The sequence below is a fragment of the Ahaetulla prasina genome, chromosome 5 (assembly GCF_028640845.1).
Source record: "Ahaetulla prasina isolate Xishuangbanna chromosome 5, ASM2864084v1, whole genome shotgun sequence".
NCBI classification, from domain to species: domain Eukaryota; kingdom Metazoa; phylum Chordata; class Lepidosauria; order Squamata; family Colubridae; genus Ahaetulla; species Ahaetulla prasina.
Window position 1 is genome coordinate 27,280,571 of NC_080543.1, and position 10,125 is coordinate 27,290,695.

Genomic DNA, 10,125 nt, shown 5'->3' on the forward strand with positions numbered 1-10,125 from the left:
AAGTTTATGATCTTGTGGGTTTTGAATTAATAACTGTTGCTTCCTTTGAATTTCTTCTTCCAAATATCTACGCTGCCTTTGTTTATTATTCCTTTGCCTGTTGTCCAAATAAAATCAATATCCTCTAATAAACGCTTTGCTCGCTTCCCACACAGTTCCTATAGGTGTCCCTTTGTACATATTAAAATCAAAAAATTCTTTTAACTGTTTCTTACAATAAGTTACATTATCCTCATATCTAAACAGATTTTCATTCAACCTCCATGTTCTACCACCTTTTTTCCCTTGTAATAATTCCATCCATACTGGGCTATGGTCAGTTAAACACCTCGGAAATATCTTCGTTTTCTTCACCCTAGAAAGCAAGTCATTAGAAATTAAAATAAAATCAATGCGTGAAAAAGATTGATGCCTATCAGAAAAAAGTAAAATCTCTCTCATCTGGATTCCGTAACCTCCATATATCTCTAAACTCAAAGTCTTCCATCATTTCAAAAAGGATTTTGGTAATTTTGCATGTATAGGTATCTTCTTGGAGGAGGTTCTCTTATCCTTCTTGTATCAATTACTCCATTCCAGTCTCCTAATAAAATAAACGAACTATAATCCCAGAGGGTCAACCTCTCATGTAACATTTTGTAAAACTTTTCTTGTTGCTGATTAGGTGCATAAATACCTATCAACAAAGTCTTTTTGCATCTATCACCAGTTCAATAGCAATAAATCTTCCTTGAATATCTGCCTCAATTAGCTTAGCTGGTATATCCTTCCTGATATATACAACAATTCCATGCTTCTTTTCCAAAGCTGATGCAACAAAATGGTTACCCAATTTTGAATTAATTAAATATTTTTGGTCTGGTAATTTTATATGTGTCTCTTGCAAACAAATCACATCATTTTTAATTGTTTCAAGTAGTGAAATATTTTCCTTCTTTTCTGAGCTGAATTCAAGCCATTAACATTCCATGACAAGATTCTATTTGCCATTACTGGCCTCCTGAAGCTTTGAAGCAGACAACGGAAGCTCCTCCTCCGGTATCTTCCGTCTAGCTCCTCCCACAGCTTCCATAATGGGATCCTGACTTTTACTTTGAGACTGTTGCTCTTCTTTACGCTTAAGGGCTCCTCTTGTCACCCTTTGCTCTTGTGGTTCCTCTAATACTGGCAGCAATAAAGGCTCTTGGATCACCACGCCTTCTTGAGTCTCTTGAAGTTTTCTATCACTTCTATTTCGACTTTCAAAACTGTAGAAAGAAAACTTTGCCTTTAAAACAGTGTCAATTCTATATCTCCTTCCTTGATAGAATAGTGTCAGTCCAACTGGCACCTCCCATCTGAATTGAATCTGATGTTTTTAAGTTCTTGTGTAAAAAGCAAATTCCTTCCTGTCTCTTAACATCTTTGAAGGAATCTCTTTCAACACCTTCAACTCCTGTTCTCCAATTTTTAAAGTTGTCTGATATGAAACTTGCAGAATTTGATTTCTCATAGTCCTTTTCACAAAATAAACCACAATGTCCCGAGGAAGCTTTCTCTGTCTTGCAATCCAAGAATTAACTCTATATATTTTATCAATTTGGTAAGCTACCTCTTGGGGGTCCACTTCAATAAATTCAGCCAATGCTTCTGATATAATTTTTCTTAGGTCTTCTCCACGCTCTTCTTGCATACCACGAATTCTAAGAGCTCCTTCCATAAGTTTATATTGTAATATCACAACCTGATCTTCATTTTGATCCACTTTTTTCTGAACACCTTTCATTTCGTCTTCTAAATGCTTATTTGACTGAGAGATCTGTTGCATTTCCACTTCCAATCCTTCAATTTTTTTACTCAGTCCTTGAACTGCCATAAGAATATCTTCTCTTATTTTTGCATTAAAATTCTCCATCATCTCTTTTTGCCTATCTTCAGAAAGTTTTAATTGTTCTTTCAATATTTCCTCAAGACTTGGTTCAGATCCCCTTCTTCCAGAAGGCTTTAAAGGTTTAGCTGCCATTCTGTCTTCAAAAGAATCAGGAATTCAAACTTAATAACTCTCCTTCCCTCCTTTCAGTATAAAAAAACTCCGTTTGTAACAATCCACAAGTAACGCTGCTTCATCGTACTAAAAAATTTTTACTTTCACTTTTAGACGCCATTTTAAAAGTCAATTAATCAAAGACAAAGAAAGGTTTCAAGTTTCAAAAAGGGAGTCGGTACTTGCCGTGCTGATTCTGCATCAAAGATCGAACGCTTGTGAAATTCCCGTCTGCTTGGAATATCAATCAATTTAATAAGTCCTCTAGAGCAGAAGCGACATTCCTCTCCTTTTTCCTGATAAAAACAGGAGCGTGCTGAAGTTGGAGGGAGTGGAATTCGGTGGGGTCATAAATCCAGGAAAATTCGCTCTTGAGAGCAAACCCCCTGTCAGACCTGCCACTCTTCCACAATTCTGATAACCTCTTTCACCCAGAGATTATGCTAAGCTCAGTGAACAGTGATTTATTTTCTGTTTCACTGACTTTTACAATCTTCTAACACGGAGTGCTCTGTTAGAGCACCCAGCAGGAGGGTGACGTCACTGGAGCCTCTTTTTAATTCAGTTTTTTATGTTCTCTCTTTGTTTTCCAGATTCTTCTACTGCATCCAGTAATAAGTGCCCGAGAAATCAGAAGATCCAGGCAATTCCAGTGGGTTTAAAGATTTATTACAAGCTTAAGCTCTCCACGAGAATCTGAACTACTAAGGGCCAAAGCAAATTGGCGGTAGATAAGAGTCAAAGGAATTCAAGGTGGGTTGGACTTTGATCTCTTGTGGGCATGAAGGGACTCATGACCGAAGATGCTCTTGACCCCTCTCTCAGGGTCAGCCTGGTTATCTCCTACACCCAGTTCTATACTTGGATCATACGTTCTCCTGATCCCTCAGGAGAAAGATTTTATATTCCTTCTAATGTAACAGTACAACTTTGGATGAATAACAATGGGACATTGTGGGAGGATAGATCTCTGCTTTTGAAAATGAAAAAAAAACCCACATCATTTTGTAGCCTCTTGAACATACAGTACAACTGCACCATGTACTCATAAGGAGCTGAGCTTCACTCAAGGGAGAGTGTGTCAAATCACACTGCTAAAATTTCAGGAGGTTTCAGCGATGTGATTTGAGGTTGTAAGACATTTTATTTGAACCTTAAAATCTTACTATATTTGGCAATTTTGTGAGAGTTTAACCATTTTAAAGAGCAAGGGAATTATTAAATCCATGTCTCCTATGAGGAAGAAAGGGGATAGCTAACAATTTAGAATAATGGTTCCCAACCAATAGTCTATAGGCCCCCGGGGGGCGGGGGTTGCAATGTCATCACGGAGGGTCTGCGAAGGCTTGAAGGAATGTTATGATTTAAACCTTGAGTTAAATCTTGGTGGTCCATGGCCATGGTCCTTGGCCACAAAAGGTATTTAAAGGGGTCCATGGTGAAGAAAAGATTGAGAACTATGGATCTAGAGAATCAAAATGTGAAGGCAGCTGAATTTCATGTATACATTCCAAATTATCTAAATCTGCTTTCTTTAACTTACTTTAGAAATGACAAGACCCAGAGTTTTTTTTAGTTTACCTGAAGAGCGTCACCATATAGACTGTTTCACTGGATATGCTTCGTTTAAGTTTCCCAAGACACCATTTGTTTTTGTTTTTTTTGGGGGGGGGTTGTTTGTTTTGTTTATTTTTTTTCTCATTTCTCCTCTTTTTGCTTCTCAGGTTTTTAAGCTAGCCTAGTCCATGCTATCAACTTGAGCATGGAGGCAATATATTGGAAGACTCTTCATCAAACTTCTGCTTTTTCTGTTTATCCCATCCTTGGAAATCTATTGCCTTATATTTGGACTCTGTTTTCCCTGCTTACTCAGCAGGAAGTCACCAGCAATGGGCTTTCAGCGGTGGTGGGTTGCCCCCAGTTCAGACCGGTTTGCAAGAACCAGTAGTAAAACTGGCCGGAGGCTCAACCCACTGACCCGGACATCATCAGGAAGTTTCTGCGCACTCATGGCCTCACTGCGAACAGGTAGTAAAGGTAAGTAGAACCCACCCCTGGCTTTCAGCTAAGAAGCGGTTTGCAGCAATAGCGATTGAGGGGAGGATTTTTATTCCTTTCTGCAGATCATTCAATCCATCAAAGCATTCAGCACTTCTTGCCATCCTTTTCCTTCTACCAACAAACTCCTGTTAACTTTCTATGTTTACTTTGTCAGTAAGAGCAATGGGTTAACTCTCTAGCAAGTATGTTTGAAGTTATAATTGTAAGTTTGAATTCATTTGGCAAATATCTGATACAGCTTACATTCAATAGGAGAAATTGTTTTTCAATAGCAACGAGCTCAAACAAAATATATTAAGGAAATGAGGTTGTTAACACTGCAGATGCGTGCCATTTTAGCATATAAAGCCACCCGAAGCGAATACACTTATTAGCTGATTTATGATCATTTCTCAAGTCTAAGTGAAGATTGAATGCCAGCAAAGACAGTAGCTTCATTAGCAGTTGGATTGAAAGATAGTGGAGTGCTGTATAAGGGTCCCTGCATCATTTCCACTATTCTCTAGTCTTCACATGCACTGTAAGATGTTGTTTTATATGACAAAAACCCACAAATAACGAATCAGAGGAGAGATCCAGACTATTTTCTTACATTGAATTTACAGAAACGATTTGCTGGACTTACTACACTAGAAGTACAAAGCGGACGATGAGGATGAAGAAAAGAACTTTGAGAAAAGAGAAAAGAGTATGAGAAGGCAGATGCTAGAACTTTCTTTGAGGATTTTAAAGGCTAAGGAAAAAAGAATACAAAATTGATTTATTGATCAAGGTCAAAAATAATGGGTTACTTTGATCGATCTTTAATGGTTTTTGATTAGGACTGGATGCCAATTCATAGTTACTTCTGGTAATGTTTAATTGTTTGAGTGGATTGAATTTTAATTATTTGAAGAGAAGAAACAGGGAGATTTGTTTAAAGGAAAAAGAAGGATTCATACTGGATTTAATAAATAATTTGTAATATTTATGTTGTTTCTAATAACTTTTACTGGACTTTTGTTGTTTAATAGGGAGAGATAGAGATGGGTTTATAAAAACTGGAATTAGATAGGGAATGAAGGGAAGTCTGATTTTATTTTAAGAGGTAGTGATAACTTCTTAATTTTGATTATGCTTGCTTGGGATGAAGAGGTTCTTTTTTCTTTTTAAATGTATTATATAGATGATAGATAGATAGATAGATAGATAGATAGATAGATAGATAGATAGATAGATAGATAGATAGATAGATAGATAGATAGATAGATAGATATAGATATAATATGTATGCTTTGGTTGTATAAGTTTTACTTGTATGGTATAATATTTAATAAAATTGTTGGAAAAAAATAAGATGTTCTATCACCAGTATTGGGGGAAATATTACATTAAAATGGGAGGGACCTTTCTTGTTCTTTAGCTCAGACTGAGCTTGCCCTGAGCTACAACTTATGAAAACCACACTATGTCCTATAAAACATTCACCTCTGAAGAGAGAAAAAGTGAAAGTCAATGAGACTGCTGTCACTTCTATTTGATAAATAGCCTCCGAATTCCATTTTGTGGTAAGGCACAGCAGCTTTTCCTAGCCTGCAGATGCTACAACCACCATTTGGTACAAGCCAAATGTAGGTATTTTAGCAAGAAGCTTAAAAGAATATATTTATAAAGAAGGCATCATGCCATAAATAGTAAAAGGACACATTAGCAATAATAAAACAGCTAATGGGCAATTACCTTTTTCAATAAAAGACTATTTGTAGCTCGAGGTTGAACTTTGAGTCTTTGGTACTTTTTGAGTTTGGATGTTTGTATGCAGACATTTCATTACCCAACTGGATAATATCATCAATAGAATAGAATAGAATTTTTTATTGGCCAAGTGTGATTGGACACACAAGGAATTTGTCTTGGTGCATATGCTCTGAGTGTGGAGTTTGCTTTCTATACAATAGCTTATCCTGCCAGTGTTGAAGGGGGTATGGTTTTCTCATTGGCAGTTCCTTGCTTAGAGTATTGTCTTCTGCTTGATTGTTTGTCTGGTGTTAATCCCTGTTTATATAGGTGTTAGCTGTTGCAGAAGACATGTTCTAGTTTTTTTGTTTCCTTCTTAGCTTTTTTAGTTTGTCTCTTTTGAATGGTGTGTACATATGGTTTCTCTCTAGGTGTCCATTGATGGTTGATTTGTCTAAATGCTGAACTTCCAAGAATTCCCTAGTATTTTTTTATTTAACTTGGACTAGAATTTTCAGTTTCCCTGTGAAAACTATGGATGAGTCTCTCCATGTATTGTGAGCTTAAGAAATTTTCATCCTGTCTTCTGACTGCTAGACGGGGTATTCATGGAGGAACTCTACTGGTCTTCTGCCTGTCTATCTTATATAGTGGCTGATATAGTCCATGCACTCTATGTTGCAGATGATGTTATTTGTCCAGTGTTAATCCCAAATAAGCAGGAATTAAAAAGTGTGATATGATTTCTTTCTGCAAATATGAATGCATATTTACTACTTACTGTTTTCTTTACAGATTACCTGAATCTTTACAGATTCAATTTTATCGAATAGTATAATGCTAACTCTCATACAAGACAGTAGAGGCATTTTTATGCATTCCCAATTCATACTCTAACTTGCAGGCTGAACATAGCATATGTATGTGCTATATTTGCCAACAGATCCAGGTAATTGGATTGCTTTTGCCTGGAATGCCATTATGAGGACATACTGAAAAATTTTTGCTATTAAGAGATAGCATTCATGGTCCAGGCATAAGGCCACAAATTTTTGCTGAACCAACCGGAGCATATTTTACTACTATTTACGAACAAAATAGTGTAGGGTTATACTGTAAGGAAGTTATGAACAGCCAGCCCCAACACATTCTCTCAAAGGCCACTAACAGCAAAGAAAGCATATTTAAAAGATATAGCAAAGCAGGAGGTCAGGAAAAATACAGACAATGACACAGAAAGTAGTAAATGAATTAAGAAAGTATCAAAAGAGCCAAAGAAAGTATTATGTGCTTGCTGTTTTTAAAAATGAAATTATGATTCATTATAGTGAATGTTGGTATATTCCCAAGAGTTGCTGGCATTTCAGCTCTCAACATTACACAATATATGATCTACGATACAGAAAAATGATATCCAGAGTTGCCCAATATCTTTGCATTGCTGAATTTCTTTTATATTAATCCAGTAAAAGAAGTAGGATATGTCATAGTAGATTCAGGGCTACATAAACCCCAAACAATGTAAGGCTACAAGCTGAATAAAGCCAGAATAAGATCATTTCTCTGGATATGCAGATCTTTCCAAGTGATAATCTAGAAACCCTCTGTACTGTTTAAACTGAGGCAATTTGCTTGATTTGAAGCCAGAAATTGTTTTCAATGTCAAAACTGAGATCATGAACATTAAAAAAAAACACTTTCTGCAAATAAAGTACATTTTTTGTATTCATAAACAGCCTTCTAATGTTTCAGATAAGTTTCCTGTGAAAGCAATATCTCAGCTATTTTCTCAAGAATTCTACAGCAAACGCAAACAACCTATTAAATTTCACTTGAGACTTTTTCCTGAGCATCAAGGCAAGGCGTAACTAGGTAGAGATGAGGGAGTCTTTTCAAGTTTATTTCACACTTTTCCCCAAGTGATAAAACAAGCTGAAATTAACTGGAAAAAATCTCAATGTGTGAACAAATAGAAAATGCTTTTCCCCCGCCATAACAGTAAAATTTATTTTGTACTTAGAAAGAAATCATCTCTGCAACCAAGGATTTTAAAATCTCTTCTATTGGTCCAGAGACTGGAAAGACACCTACTTAATACCTGCCCTCACCCTTTAAATCAGGGAGTTAAATGGGCAGGGGAGAATGGATGAGAGGGTTATTGGGGTGCCCTAGGACCATTCCAATGCTCAGCATAAAAACTTATTTGGTAACTCACTGCCTGTTGTGCCTCGTCCTCCCTCCTCTCCTCAGCCAGGCCCCTCCCGTCTCCTTCCGGGCCTGCTTTCAGACTCCGAGTCTGATATTGAAGATGAACGGCCTGTCATGCCTCCAGCCCCCGGCCCTGGCCCCATGCCCGGACAGGATGTCAGGAATGAACAAACAAACCTCACTCCTACAGCGTGTGAGCAGGGAGCCAGCCACGTGCTAGAACTACCGACGCAGATCCAGCTGAAGAGAATTCACAGTGGGAGGATCCTCGCTTCCGGAGTTCTGAGAGGTGATGCCAGCAGAAGGAAGGGAGGGTCAGGCCTGGATAAATGCTGAGACATGGAGCCACACCCCACAGCCTATATAAAGGATCTGCTTTTGGCATTCCAACCTTGAGCCAAGCAAAGTGTCATCTAGTTTGCTGAAGTCACAACTTGGACTCCTGCCTGCCCTGAGAAATCTGGAAGGAATTTGGCAAAGCTGCAGAGGCTTCGTTACCACGCTTAATACGGACTTCCTAGAGCTGGTCGTCGGAGGGGGAGGGGGACACGACACTGCCTCTCCGCCCAACTAAACCTATGAAGTTTGCTTGGAGGAAGAAATGTTATATATAGAAGTCCTGGGGGAAAAAAGCAAAATAACAAAGATAAAGCTTTTTTTTCCTTTTAGTACCAATACGTCAGCTGATACACAACTATACAAACCTTTTGACAAAGAAGACTTAAAGATTAATAGATATGCACAATCTGCCCGGTTTCTCTCCCTCCATTTCCAGACTTGAAGATGGGTATTTAGTGCCTAATGCTGGTGTTGAAACCATGCCCTTTACCCAGAAATGAAAAGGAAAAAGAGATGTTGAAGTAGCATTCTGCACACTAGAGAGGGCAGCATGCTTTCTCATGAATGGCTATGTTGTTGCAGCAGCCTGAAATACTGCTGCAACTCCAAGAATTCAAAAGGTCCTTAACCAGTTCAAACAAGCTGAGAATCTCTGCTCTAAGCAGAGATCTGTATCTCAGACTAGATGGTCTTGCTTCAATTAAGAAGCATTCCATTTAAACCAAGTCAACTCTTGGTTTTCACATAGTAATATATTTTTAAAGGAAAAAAAATACAGTGATATCTCAGTAGTCATTGTTATTAATTGATTCCAGGAGGCGCAATGAGTATCAAAAATGATGGATGCCAAACAAATTTTCCCAATAAGGAATAACGTAGTAGGTCACAAGGCAGTTCTAGCTTATGTGTTGAGTATCAAACAAACAATGAGCATTGGGACAAAATTTTTGCATCAGAATGCATGGTATACCAAATGTGATGAGTTTCAAAGCAGTTGAGTACCAAGGTACCACTGTACATTGAGCACATGAAATTGTGTTTATAGCTAGCCAACTCCAGATTATAAATGTTTAACATTAAAAAATGTGCTGTACTTGGGGAATTAGCTTAGGTAATTAGCTTAGCACACAAAGCAGGTATGCTTGTACCTATTTTCATCACCTCCTACATCTGATCAGAGAGCTAGTTGGTGTAGCAGTTAAGACATCAAGATAGAAAACTGGTGATAGTAATTTTTAGCCTTAGGTATGAAGCCAGCTGGATGACTCTGGCTCAGTTCCTGTCCCTCAGTCCCTGAAAGAAGAAAATGCAAGACCACTTCCAAAAATGCTGTACAATCAGGCCAGAAATGTACTAACAAGGGAGATCAGAGCAGCAAAAAGAAGCTACTCTGAAAAGCTAAAGAATCAGTTTACAGCAAATGAACCAGCAAACATGTGGAAAACTCTTAAAAATATCACCGGCTATGGCAAACCTCCTCCCCAGGCTGAAGGTAATCAACAACTGGCAGATGACCTGAATGAGTTTTACTGCAGGTTTGAAAGGAAACTACAGCCACCTATCTCCACACACCACCATCTCAGACACACCAACAACAGCCAAGCCTCCTACAACTGATCCCATCCCATTGGGTTCACAACCCCTAGTGATCACAGAAAAGGAAGTGCAAGACCTATTTCACAGACAAAAGTCAGGAAAAGCTCCAGGCCCAGACAAGATAACTCCTTCTTGCTTAAAAGTCTATGCTGACCAATTGGCCCCCATCTTCACCCGTATCT